Here is a 14,879-nt window from a genome sequence, read left to right as displayed (position 1 = left end):
CCTTGCTTCAACTGCTGCCCAAGCTGTGAACAAGCAGGACACAAAGTCACCTACTGAAAATTTTCAGGACAGAGTACAGAAGTCCTTCTTAATGTTTCATATATATATATATATATATATATATATATATATATATATATATATATATATGTATATGTATATGTATATATGTATATATATATATGTATATATGTATATATATATATATCAGATATTCTGGGACAGTAGGCTGAATAAATAAATGCTCCAAAGTTGCAGAGAAAGTTTGGGTGAGGTGTCCAGGCAGCTAGTATACTTTTTCTATAATTTGGAAGGTGGTTGCTCTGCACTTCCTCTTTACTCCAGTAATTTTGATCATTCTCCAGTCTCTGATAGGGTTGAAGACTAAATAGTTGTAGTCTCACAATCAAGTTTAAGTTGTTTAAGATTTAAGAAAGTGTTTCAAGGTCCAAAAGTAGGGTTTTTAGGTTGATAAATGCAAATTATGACAGAAAATAACTTAGGTATAGAACTCTGCATTCACCAAGATAGGATGAATAGTAAATTCATCAATCTCTACAAGTTTTCCAAATACGAATGGACTGAAAATTGTACAGAAAACATCACCAGGAAAAAAATGATGTCATAGTACCCTATACTAAGTATGGTATCTGTATTACTCCTTCCAATGCTAAAGACATGACTTGATCAATCGGAGGATTTCTGTGTCGCCCTGATATATGGAGATGGAATACCATTCCTCATCAAAACTGAGGAATATGCTTGGAAGAGCAAAGAATGGTATGATACAAGGGACTTGAAGAGCTGTGGCTTATGGCCTGGAGAACCCAATTTTAACAGGATATAGAATATCTCTCCCAATGCTTCTGTGAGCTTTTCTAAGGTGCTGTTAAGGTATCATCTATTCCTGCTACAGCCCCCTGCTCCCAAACCCTGTAGGAGAGAGAGCTCATCGCCCTCACAAGTGGGCACTCCTGAGACTGGAGGGCAGGAGAGACTGCCAGTACTTCCCACCCTTGCCCACATCCCTGGCCCAAGAAGAAACTGTATAGGGCCTCTGGGAACAGGAAGATAGGGGCACTCAACGCTGCAGTCCACACATAGCCCGGATCTGAAGGGACCCGATAAAGCAGCTCCCTTCATGCAAAAACCATGGAAGAGAGAGCTAGAGCTTCAGAGGGGCAGACACGCCTGGGAAGTCAGAGGAGACTACTCTCTGCCCACATTTCTGACTCTAGAGAAAAACACCTAGCGCCATCTGGTCTCCCTGTGCACAGAGTCCTGAACGAAGGCGGGGCAGGCCCTTCTAGTTGCTGCCCTCATGGAGAGCTGAAACCTGGCTCTGAGGGGCGAATTCAGGCACAGGACAGAGTTAAGACCAACTTTTCTGATCCAAGTGACCTGCCTGGTGGACTTAGTACACATACCCACAGGAACACTTAAAGACCAATAGACAGGAACGATTACACGCCTGAAAGCAGAACACTCCCTAAACTGGCTGAAAGAGAACAGGAAAACAGGTCTACAGCATTCCTGAAACACAGGCCTATAGGATGGTCTAACCACTGTCAGAAATAGCAGAGCAAGGTAACACCAGAGACAACATGATGGCAAGAGACAAGGGCAGGAACCCAAGCAACAGAAAACAACACTATGTGGCATCATTGGAGCCCAATTCTCCCACCAAAGCAAACACTGAATATCCAAACACACCAGAAAAGCAAGATCTAGATTTAAAATCACATTTGATCATGATGATGGAGGACTTCAAGAAAGACATAAATAACACCCTTAAAAAATGCAGGAAAACACAAATAAACAAGCAGAAGCCTATAGAGAGGAAATGCAAAAATCCTTGAAGGAATTACAGGAAAACACAATCAAACAGGTGAAGGAATTAAAAATGGAAATAGAAGCAATAAAGAAAGAACAAAGGGAGACAACCCTGATATAGAAAACCAAAGGAAGAGACGAGTAACAGTATATACAAGCATCACCACCAGAATACAAGAGATAGAAGAGAGAATCTCAGGAGCAGAAGATTACATAGAAATCATCGAAACAACTGTCAAAGATAATGTAATGCGGAAAAAAATACTGGCCCAAAACATACAGGAAATCTAGGACACAATGAGAAGAATAAACCTAAGGATAATAGGTATAGGAGGGAATAAAGACTCCCAACTCAAAGGACCAGTAAATATCTTTAACAAAATCCCAGAAGAAAACTTCCCTAACCTGAAGAAAGAGATGCCCATAAACATTAAAGTAGCCTATAGAACCACAAATAGATGGGACCAGAAAAGAAACTCCTCCTGTCACATAATAGTCAAAACACTAAATGCACAAAATAAGAAAGAATATTAAAAGCAGTAAGGGAAAAAGGTCAAGTAACATACAAAGGCAGACCTAACAGAATCACACCAGACTTCTCACCAGAGACTATGAAAGTCAGAAGATCCTGGACAGATGTCATACAGACCCTAAGAGAAAACAAATGCCAGCCCAGGTTACTGTATCCTGCAAAACTCTCAATTAACATAGATGGAGAAACCAAGATATTCCATGACAAAACCAAATTTACACAATATCTTTCTACAAATACAGCGCTGCACAGGCTAATAAATGGTAAAGCCCAACATAAGGAGGCAAGCTACATCCTAGAAAAAGCAAGAAACTAATCATCTTGGGAACAAAACAAAGAGAAGAAAAGCACACAAACATAATCTCACATACAAATATGAATATAACAGGAAGCAATAATCACTATTCCTTAATATCTCTCAACATCAGTGGTCTCAACTCTCCAATAAAAGACATAGATTAACAAACTGGATACACAATGAAGACCCTGCATTCTGCTGCCTACAGGAAACACACCTCAGAGACAAAGACAGACACTACCTCAGAGTGAAAGCCTGGAAAACAACTTTCCAAGCAAATGGTCAGAAGAAGCAAGCTGGAGTAGCCATTCTAATATCGAATAAAATCGATTTTCAACTAAAAGTCATCAAAAAAGAAAAGGAAGGACACTTCATATTCATCAAAGGAAAAATCCACCAAGATGAACTGTCAATCCTAAACATCTATGCTCCAAATACAAGGGCACCTACATACATAAAAAGAAACCTTAGTAAAGCTCAAAACACACATTGCACCTCACACATAATAGTAGGAGATTTCAACACCCCACTCTCATCAATGGACAGATCATGGAAACAGAAATTAAACAGAGACATAGACAGACTAAGAGAAATCATGAACCAAATGGAATTAACTGATATTTATAGAAAATTCTATCCTTAAAAAAAGAAAGGATATACCTTCTTCTCACCACCTCATGGTACTTTCTCCAAAATTGACCATATAATTAGTCATAAAACAGGCCTCAACAGATACAGAAAGATAGAAATAATCACAGGCGTCCTATCAGACCACCACGGGCTAAAGCGGGTCTTCAATAACAATAAGGGAAGAACGCACACTTATACATGGAAGTTGAACAATGTTCTACTCAATGATAACCTGGTCAAGGAAGAAATGAATAAAGAAATTAAAGACTTCTTAGAATTTAATGAAAATGAAGGTACAACATACCCAAACTTATGGGACACAATGAAAGCTGTGCTAAGAGGAAAACTCATAGCTCTGAGTGCCTGCAGAAAGAAACAGGAGAGAGCATATATCAGCAGCTTGACAGCTCACTTAAAGCTCTAGAACAGAAAGAAGCAAATACACCCAAGAGGAGTAGAAGGCAGGAAATTATCAAACTCAGAGCTGAAATCAACCAAGTAGGAACAAAAAGGACCATACAAAGAATCAACAGAACCAAAAGTTGGTTTTTTGAGAAAATCAACAAGAAAGATAAACCCTTAGCCAGCCTAATGAGAGGACACAGAGAGTGTGTCCAAATTAACAAAATCAGAAATGAAAAGGGTGACATAACAACAGAGTCAGAGGAAATTCAAAAACCATCAGGGGGTTGGGGATTTAGCTCAGAAGTAGAGTGCTCAAGGCCCTGGGTTAGGTCCCCAGCTCCGGAAAAAAAAAAAAAGAGAAGAAAATCATCAGATCATACTACAAAAGCCAATATTCAACAAAACTTGAAAATCTGGAGGAAATGGACAATTACCTAGACACATACTAGGTACTGAAGTTAAATCAGGAACAAATCAACCCCATAACTCCTAAAGAAATAGAAGCAGTCATTAAAAGTCTCCCAACCAAAAAGGGCCCAAGTCCAGATGGGTTCAGTGCAGAATTCTATCAAACCTTCATAGAAGACCTCATATCAATACTATCCAAACTATTCCACAAAATCGAAACAGATGGAGCACTACCGAATTCCTTCTATGAAGCCACAATTACTCTTTTTTTATGCTCATTTTAAAGTTTATTTATGGTGGCATTGGATACATGTTTTGCAAGGTGTGCTAAGTGACTACACTGAGAACAGTTCAGTTCAAATCAGTCCATTCCACATGTACGCTTCCTGTGCCTGTTGTAGTCGTATGGAGAGGGTCCTTGACCTTTCTCTTGGTCAGGTCTGTGTTGCTGGTTAAGTCCAGCTAACTCTCCAGGGCCTTCTTTGTTGATAGAGATCATCAGTCCCATCCAAAGAACATGATAAAGAACACCGCAGTGTATTTCACAAGTTTAGCACAGCACATCTCTTGTACAGAAATCCAAGGAAGCACAGAGGTGAAAGTACCAACTTGCTCACTTATAAAACACACATGCATCAATTTTAAACACTACACGAATACACAACTGAATACATTGCATTACAAGATAAAAAAGCACTGGATGGAAAACTTAAAAATTATACATGAAATACTGCACTGTGAATCTGGAATTATCTAATGATCCAACCTCACCCTTACACAGCCCTATTATGGGTCAGAAACTATCAATGTGCTCCTGGACCTTTTAGTCCTCAAAGACACTGCTGCAGGGTGTGTGGGGTGGGTCTGGGCATCAAGATTAGTCTCTCGCAGAGTTCTGGCCTGTTCCAGAGCTTCTCTGTAGCAGGAAGGCCAAGCCTGGGGATCCTTCTGAAAGACTCTGGCCAGGAACTCCATGATCTGCATCTTGGTGATTTCACGGTTAGCTCTGGACCCCCAGAAGAACTCGTACTCGGGAGGTTCGATGTGGGGCACACGCTGATACTTCACGTAATTCTGCTGGATGAATTCCTCGGTGATAATCTTTCTCACATCTCCATAGGTGGAGTGTTTCTTCCAGGGCCTCAGCCCCAGGATGCACAGCACATTCCAGACCCCACCCTCTCTGGCCCCACAGCCCTTTACATAGATGAGACTCAGGATCATGAGCAGGAGGCCTGTCATGGGCATACAGTTGTTCAGTGCGACCCTGTCCAGCTCTTCTGGACTGAGTTCTTTGACCAGAGCAAACTCCATGGTGTGGAAATTGGTCAGCTACACGCCTGAAAATTCTGGCGAGGATGATGCTGGTGCAACTAATGATGCTTCTGCACCATTTCTTGTAGCTGCCCATGACCTCTTGCACCATGTCTGGAAACCAGAGGACCATCCTCTCTTGGTCCATGACAAACAAGTACCACATGAGCTCATGCGCCTTCTGCACCAGCTGGGCAGGGGTCCTCGGTGCTGGGATCAGCCGGGCTGGGCTCTGGGGCTGGTGGACGCAGCCCTCCTCTGGAGCCTGCTGCAGGATCTTACGGTCCACCTCTTCAAACCGTTCTGCAGGTGGTGGCAAGGCCTATGGGGCTGTCAGAGGGCCTTTGGGAGCACAGGATGGACCTGTGAGGTTCGGGGCCAGTGAAGCCGGAGGAGGGACCCCCACAGGAACAGCAGCACTGACCTGCATTTCAGAGTTGGGTTCCTCAGCTGCAAAGTTAGGGTCACTCAGGTCCTTCCTTTATTCGATATGTCTGTGCCTTCTGATCAGAGCAGGACCACTGCGACTTGGAAATCTTGGAGCCGGCACTGCTTCAGTGGATACTATCACAATTACTCTTATACCTAAACCACACAAAGACCCAACAAAGAAAGAGAACTTCAGACAAATTTCCCTTATGAATATCGATGCAAAGATACTCAATAAAATTCCTGCAAACTGAATCCAAGAGCACATCAAAACAATCATCCATCATGATCAAGTAGGGTTCATCCCAGGGAAGCAGGTATGGTTTAATATACAGAAAACCATCAATGTAATCCACTATACAAACAAACTGAAAGATAAAAGCTACATGATCATTTCATTAGATGCTGAGAAAGCATTTGACAATATTCAACACCCCTTCATGATAAAAGTTCTGGAAAGAACAGGAATTCAAGGCCCATACCTAATAATAGGAAAAGCCATATACAGCAAAAAAGTAGCTAATATTAGACTAAATGGAGAGAGACTTGAGGCAATCCCACTAAAATCGGGGACTAGACAATACTGCCCACTCTCTCCCTACTTATTCAATATAGTTCTCAAAGGCCTAGCCAGAGCAAAGAGACAACAAAAGGAGATCAAAGGGATATAGATTGGAAAAGAAGAAGTCAAAACATAACTATTTGCAGATGATAAGATTGTATACTTAAGTGATCCCTAAAGTTCCACCAGAGAACTACTAATCCTGATAAACACCTTCAGCAAAGTGGCTGGGTATAAAATTAATTCAAATAAATTAGTAGCCTTCCACTACACAAAAGAGAAACAAGCCGAGAAAGAAATTACACCCTTCATAATAGTCCTAAATAATATAAAATAGTTCAGTGTGACTTTAACCAAGCAAGTGAAAGATCTGTATGATAAGAGCTTCCAGCCTCTGAAGAAAGAAATTGAAGAAGACCTCAGAAGATGGAAAGATCTCCCATGCTCATGGATTGGCAGGATTAATATAGAAAAATGGCCATTTTACCAAAAGTGATCTACAGATTCAATGCAATCCCCATCAAAATACCAATCCAATTCTTCAGAGAGTTAGACAGAACAATTTGCAAATTCATCTGGAATAACAAAGAACCCAGAATAGCTAAAACTATCCTCAACAATAAAAAGACTTCCAGGGAAATCACTATTCCTGAACTCCAGCAGTATTAAAGAGCAATAGTGATGAAAAATATATGGTATTGGTACAGAGACAGACAGATAGACCAGTGGTATAAAATCGAAGACCCATAATTGAACCCAAACACCTGTGGTCACTTGATTTTTGACAAAGGAGCCAAACCATCCAATGGAAAAAAGATAGCATTTTCAGCAAAGGGTGCTGGTTCTACTGGAGGTCAGCATGTAGAAGAATGCAGATCTATCCATTCTAATCACCCTGTACAAAACTTAAGTCCATGTGGATCAAGCACCTCCACATCAAACCAGATACACTCAAACTAAGAGAAGAAAAAGTGGGGAAGAACCTCGAACACATTGGCGCTGGAGAAAATTTCCTGAACAAAACACCATTGGCTTATGCTCTAAGATCAATAACTGACAAATGGGATCTCAGAAAACTGCAAAGCTTGTGTAAGGCAAAGGACACTGTTGTTAGGACAAAATGGCAACCAACATATTTGGAAAAGATCTTTACCAATTCTACAACTGATAGAAGGCTTATATCCAAAATATACAAAGAACTCAAGAAGTAAGACTGCAGGGAGACAAATAACCCTATTAAAAAATGGAGTTCAGAGCTAAACAAAGAATTCACAGTGGAGGAATGCCGAATGGCTGAGAAACACCTAAAGAAATGTTCAACGTCTTTAGTCATAAGGGGAATGCAAATCAAAACAACCCTGAGATTTCACCTCACACCAGTGAGAATGGCTAAGATCAAAAAGTCAGGTGACAGCAAATGCTGGCATGGATGTGGAAAAAGAGGAACACTCCTCCATTGTTGGTGGGATTGTAGACTGGTACAACCATTCTGGAAATTAGCCTGGAGGTTCCTCAGAAAATTGGACATTGAACTATCTGAGGACCCAGCTATACCTCTCTTGGGCATATACCCAAAAGATGTTCCAACATATAACAAAGACACGTGCTCCACTATGTTCATAGGAGCCTTATTTATAAGAGCTAGAAGCTGGAAAGAACCCAGATGCCCTTCAACAGAGGAATGGATACAGAAAATGTGATACATCTACACAGTGGAATGCTACTCAGGTATCACAACAATGACTTTATGAAATCCATAGGCAAATTGATGGAACTGGAAAATATCATCCTGAGTGAGATAACTCAATCACAGAAAAACAAACATGGTATGCACTCATGGATAAGTGGATATTAGCGCAAATGCTCGAATTACCCTAGATGCACCCATGAAACTCAAGAAGGATGACCAAAATGCAAATGCTTCACTCCTTCTTTAAAAGGGGAACAAGAATACCCTTGGGAGGGAATAGGGAGGCAAAGTTTAGAACAGGGGCTGAAGGAACATCCTTCCATGCCTGCCCCACATATGGCCCATAATATACAGCCACCAAACTAGATAAGATGGATGAAGCAAAAAAGTGCAGGCCGACAGGATCCGGATGTAGATCTCTCCTGAGAGACACAAACAGAATACAGCAAATACATAGGCGATGCCAGCAGGAAACCACTTAACTGAGAATGGGACCCCAGTTGAAGGAATCTTAGAAAGGACTGAAAGTGCTTGAAGGGGCTTGAGACCCCATATGAACAACAATGCCAACAACCAGAGCCTCCAGGGACTAAGCCATTACCCAAAGACTATACATGGACTGACCCTGGGCTCCAACTGCATAGGTAGCAATGAATAGCCTAGTAAGAGCACCAGTGAAAGGGGAAGCCCTTGGTCCTGCCAAGACTGAACCCCCAGTGAACGTGATTGTTGAGGGGAAGGTGGTAATGGGGGGAGGATGGAAGGGGAAGCCAATATAGAAGGGGGTAGGGCGTGAAAAATCCCACGCAGAGAGACCCTTACTCAAATCGCAGACCCAAGACACAGAGAGACCATTTTGGATGTAATAAGCAAAGGTGAGGTTTATTACAGAGACCTATTACAGAGATCTCCGGGCCGACACGTATCCTGCGCAGGAGACAGAGGTGTCGGCCCCGAGAGGCTGGGTAAAAGAGTATTTAAAGGCAGAGGCTGTGAGCACCAGGGGATGGGGGATGTCAAAGGGGAATGCACCACAAGTTACAAGATTGTTTTATGGCTCCAGGAGATAAGGGGACGCCAGAAGGCTTTATGGCCCCCTGGTTCCTGGAACAGAGGTACTAAATCAGGAGGAAGGGTAGGGTCTTCAGGTCCTCATTATTTTTAAAAGTTTGTCAAAATTGATGGAGCATTTGTATTTGAAACACCTCTGGTTAGGCTTGGGCTGCCCGGTTTCTTGGAGTGCTCTCTGCAGGACACAATGGCTGAAAAGCACAAGTAGGGGCTTATCAGGGTCTGGAGGACATCTGGTTAAAGTATGACTCTGAGTAAGCTGGGGGGATGTCTGTGGATGGTTTATGGGTCAGTCCTCGATAGCCTGAGCTGGTTCCTGCATTCCTTTTCTTTATCTTTATGGCCTGCTATTCCTGGCGGCAGGGCTTAGCCCTGAGTCTGTGGCTTTTGGGGCTAACTCTTTTAATTTTATATTTCTAAACCTAGAATTTGTATAATTTTCCTTTCAGGCGCAGTTAGGGGGATGTTGGCCCGGAAACCAGGAAGGGGAATAACAATCGAAATATAAATAAGAAATACTCGAGTTAATAAAGATGGAAAAAAATTAAAAAAAATAAAGTGTTTAGTTTGCTTTATGAATTTCCCCGCTAAAGGCCATATGGCTCATTGATGCCAACTCACAAGTGTTTTTGGTTACTTTTGATATTTACCCAACAGGAAGCTCAGATTCTCTTAACATGGACTCCACAGGAATTTTAGGTTCATTTCCTGATATCATAGAGTACAAAAGTCTATCAGGCTCACTGTTTAGCTTACTTCCTTTTTTAAAAATTGTTCATTCTTCATAATGGGTGTGACTTTAAGTTTTATAGTTATATTATTAATCTGGGAGAGAGTGCAAGATACAAGCTTTTGTGGTTACAGACTAAGGAACACAATATTTTGAGAGAAAGATTTTGTCTTTGTGTTTTTAAAGAGTGTGGTTAGACTCTGGAAACCTCACAGAGTCATACTGATCAGATTTGATAGAGGTAGACTGCCTGAAAAAATTCATTCAGTAGAATCAAACAAAAAGATATCTGGATACTAAACTTTTGTCTTGAGAGTTGTATTTTGCAGAGTGTGCCTACTTAGATTCCTGATCTCAAGGACGTTCAGCTGGGTCCAGTCAGGACATATCAGCTATAGCATTTGCTTCATTCTTCCTACCTTCTACCCCCAAGGATACCTCAACGTCCATGTACAGCTTGAAGAAGTTATGGAGGAGGAGTCAGTCCAATTCCCTGGATTTTGGGGTGCTAAAAACAGTTATTCTAAAGTTGTTTTTAGGAGGAATTTAAAATTGGTTGTAATTTAACAGGGAAGAATTAGTTAGATTGAGTTGTACAGTCATAATCTCATTTGGTAACTAAGCTAAAATCATATATTTGCTTTGGAATAGAATTTATTTGTCAAAAAAGTTTAAAAGTACAAGATTTAGAGCCAGTCCTTCTATTGATGTCATTACAAACTTCTGAGTTGATTACACATGTGAGTTAAGGAACAAGTAGCAAATTCATGGCTCTGACTTTGTGAGAGTACTTTTAAGATAATATTAAGATACAAAGACAACAGTCCAGACTGTCATAGATATAGATATAGATATAGATATAGATGATATAGATATAGATGATATAGATATAGATATAGATATAGATAGATATAGATATAGATAGATATAGATATAGATAGATATAGATATAGATATAGATATAGATATAGATATAGATGATATAGATATAGATGATATAGATTAGATATAGATATAGATATAGATATAGATATAGATGGTTTTCAAAAATGTCAGAAATCCACAAAATTTGAGATTTAAAATTATTTATCTTTTGTTGAGACATAACTGCTCCTAACAGTACCACTTTGGCAGATTTAATGAAGAATTTGAACTTCTGTACCTCCAAGTTAGTTAATACTTTGTGGCTAGGCAGACACTGGACAAAACTCCGTTTCATCTGCAGACTAATACTGTACGGAAAAGGAAAAATTATGCAGAATTGTTGACTGATAAGCTATGCCAAGATAGCATGATCAGCCCTTCAACAATCTGCATTTCAAGAGTCTCTCAGTTGTGCTCACATGTTGCTAACAGAGGACTGTTCTAGTGGAGCTTTGTCTCTGTAACCTCTCAGTTCTGGAATCTGTGTTAAACTTCCTGTTTGTATAGATATTTTGTCATTCAAAGGTTTCTGACGTGGTTGAAGACTGGTAGTCTTGTAAACAACCCAAGCTGTTTAGCATTGAGAAGGATAATAAATTTGAAAGAGTGGTTTTTAAGGTGGTGTAAAATTTCAAACTAGGAAATGAGTCAGGTATAGAATTATAGTCTTTTAGGATAATGACAAGGTGCTTTAGTTAATGGACAAAATTGATGGACTGGATGTTGAGTGTATCCTATGTTTTATAAATTGTAGAATGGTAATTGTACTCAATTCATATATAAGTGAAAAGGCCTTTTAACTGGACAAAGAGGGGGAAATGTTGTGGTTTGTCCTGGAGTTATCAGTATTTTGATGCTAATTCCACTGCCCCAAGGACAGCTGCCTAGTCACTTACTCAGGAATCAGGTGATTTCAATAGAAAGGTCTCCCATTGAATTTGTAAAATATAGGTGAGGGGCAGGTACAGAATAGAAGGAGGCCTGTCATTAAATGAGAAGGAAGGATGGGTGGGAGAGAAGTTTGAAGAAAGAGGAGGAGACTGGAGCAGAAAGAGAGGAAGAGAGGAGGGAGAGGGCGAGAAGCCATGGCAGATGACGTTAAGATTCTGCTATGTGTATTTACAGGTTATTATTAATGTTCTTAAGGGATGGATGGTACTGGGCATTGTATGTTTAGGTGGGCAATTATATCTTACCATTTGGGTCAAAAAAAGCATTGAGTAATTGTGTGAATGCAAACAACAGGAGAATATCAATGGTAAGACAATATAGACAAACATTAATACTCTGAAGAGATCCTAAGCAATTTTTTTCTCAGTCTTGCTTATATTTTATTAGGAAATGGGAAAATTGACCATGAAAGAAATAGGATCTAAAGGAATTACAGAAGCAATACAAAAATAGGAGATTAGGCATCAAAGTTTGAGGCAAAAATAATTTTACAGTATCCTAAAATGAAAGTAATAGAATTCAATTAATATTTATATGAGTATGTGAGATATATGCACAGTCAAATAGTAATTTGGATATACTCTCTGTGACCTCTAGTTAGTCTGGCTAAGGGTTTATCTATCTTGTTGATTTTCTCAAAGAGCCAGCTCCTGGTATTGTTGATCCTTTGTATAGTCCTTTTCATTTCTATTTGGTTAAATTCAGCTCTGAGTTTGATTATTTCCTGCCTTCTGCTCCTCTTGGGTTTATTTATTTATTTTTGTTCTAGAGCTTTTAGGTGTGCTATAAAGCTGCTGACATATTCTCTCTTCTGTTTCTTTTTGCAGGCACTCAGAGTTCTGAGTTTTCCTCTTAGCACCGCTTTCATTATGTCATATATGTTTGAGTATGTTGTATCTTCATTTTTATTAAATTCTAAGAAGTCTTTAATTTCTTTCTTTATTTCTTCCTTGACCAAGTTGTCATTGAGTAGAGCATTGTTCAACTTCCATGTATATGTGGGCTTTCTGTCGTTATTCTTGTTATTGAAGACCAGTCTTAGTCCATGGTGATCTGATAGGATGCATGGAATTATTTATATCTTGCTGGATCTGTTGAGACATGTTTTGTGACCGATTATATGGTCAGTTTTGGAGAAGGTACCAAGAGGTGGTGAGAAGAAGTTATATCCTTTTGTTTTAGGATGGAATGTTCCATAAATATCTGTTAAATGCATTTGGTTCATAACTTCTGTTTGTTTCTTTATCTCTCTGATTAATTTCTGTTTCCATGATGTCCATCGAAGAGAGTGGGGTGTTGAAATCTCCTACTATCAGTGTGTGAGGTTGCGATGTGTGCTTTGAGCTTTAGTAAGGTGCCCTTGCATTTAAAGCATAGATATTTAGGACTGACAGTACATCTTGGTGGATTTTTCCTTTGATGAATATGAAGTGTCCTTCCTTGTATTTTTTAATGAATTTTGGTTGAAAGTCAGTTTTATTTGATATTAGAACTGCAACTCCAGCTTGTTTCTTTGGGCCGTTTGCTTGGAAAGTTGTTTTCCAGCCATTTACTCTGAGTTAGTATCTTTCTTTTCCTCTGAGGTATTTTTCCTGCATGCAACAAAATTCTTGGTCCTCTTTATGTATCCAGTCTGTTAGTCTATGACATTTTACTGGGGGAATTGAGTCCGTTGATGTTGAGAAATATTACAGTATAGTGATTGTTGCTTCCTGGTATTTTCATTTTTACAGGTTGAATTATGTTTATGTGTCTCTCTTTTGGTTTCACTGGAAGAAGATTACATTCTTGCTTTCTTTATGGTGTAGTTTCTCTCCTTGTGTTGGAGTTTTCCATCTATTATCCTTTGTAGGGCTGGATTTGTAGAACAATATTCTGTAAATTTGGTTTTGTCATGGAATATCTTGGTTTTTACATCTATGTTAATTGAGTGTTTTGCTAGATACAGTAACTTGGGCTGGCATTTGTGTTCTCTTACGGTCTATATGACATCTGCCCAGGATCTTCTGGCTTTCATAGTCTCTGGTGAGAAGTAAGCTATAATTCTTATTGACATTTTTCACTTACTGCTTTTAATATTCTTTCTTTCTTTTGTGTATTTGGTGTTTTAACTATTATGTGATGGGAGGAATTTCTCATCTGGTCCAATCTTTTTTGGAGTTCTGTAGGCTTCTTGTATGTTTATGGGCATCTCTTTCTTTAGGTTAGGAACGAATTCTTCTCTAATTTTTTTGAATATATTTACTGGCCCTATAAGTTGGGAGTTTTCACTTTCTTCTACATATATTATCCTTAGTTTGATCTTCTCATTGTGTCCTGGATTTCCAGGATGTTTTGGCCTAGGAGCTTTTTGCATTTTACATTATCTTCGGCAGTTGTTTCAATGTTTTCTATGGTATCTTCTACCCCTGAGATTCTCTTTTCTACCGCTTGAATTCTCTTGGTGATGCTTGTATCAGCGACTCCTTGTCCATTCCTTAAGTTTTCTATATCCAGAGTTGTCTTTTTGTGCTTTTTTTCTTTTTTTTTTTTTTTTTTGGTTCTTTTTTTCAGAGCTGGGGACCGAACCCAGGGCCTTGCGCTTCCTAGGTAAGCGCTCTACCACTGAGCTAAATCCCCAGCCCCTTTTTGTGCTTTTTTTATTGTTTCTATTTCCATTTTTAAAGCCTGAACGGTTTGGTTCAATTCCGTCACCTGTTTGGTTGTGTTTTTCTATAATTCTTTCAGGGATATTTGTGTTTCCTCTCTAAGTGGTTCTGCTTGTTTACTTGTGCTTTCCTGCAATTCTTTAAGGGGGTTCTTTACATCCTTCTTAAAGTCCTCCTTCCTTATCATAAAATGTGATTTTAAATCTAAATCTTGCTTTTCCAGTGTGTCTGGATATTCAGTATTTTCTTTGGTGGGAGAACTGTGCTCTGATGATGCCAAGTAGTCTTGGTTTCTGTTGCTTAGGTTCCTCCACTTGCACCTAGCCATTGGATTGTCTCTGATGTTTGCTTGTCTTGCTGTTTCTGAGAGTGACTTGACCCTCCTGTAGGCCTCTGTGTCAACACTCTTGTAAAACTGTTTTCCTGTTTTCTTTCAGCCTTTTTTGAGAACAGG

General features: G+C 39.6%; 1 pseudogene; it reads right to left on the bottom strand.

Moving 5' to 3' along the window:
- Window positions 1–4,594: 4,594 nt before the first annotated feature.
- On the bottom strand, window positions 4,595–14,251 carry Ndn-ps1 (necdin, MAGE family member, pseudogene 1; annotated as a pseudogene).
- Between the last annotated feature and the right edge of the window lie 628 nt (window positions 14,252–14,879).

This window comes from Rattus norvegicus, chromosome 1 (genome assembly GCF_036323735.1).
Source record: "Rattus norvegicus strain BN/NHsdMcwi chromosome 1, GRCr8, whole genome shotgun sequence".
Lineage (NCBI taxonomy): Eukaryota > Metazoa > Chordata > Mammalia > Rodentia > Muridae > Rattus > Rattus norvegicus.
Note: the sequence above shows the minus strand (reverse complement) of the source record. Positions and strands in the feature narration are given on the sequence as shown.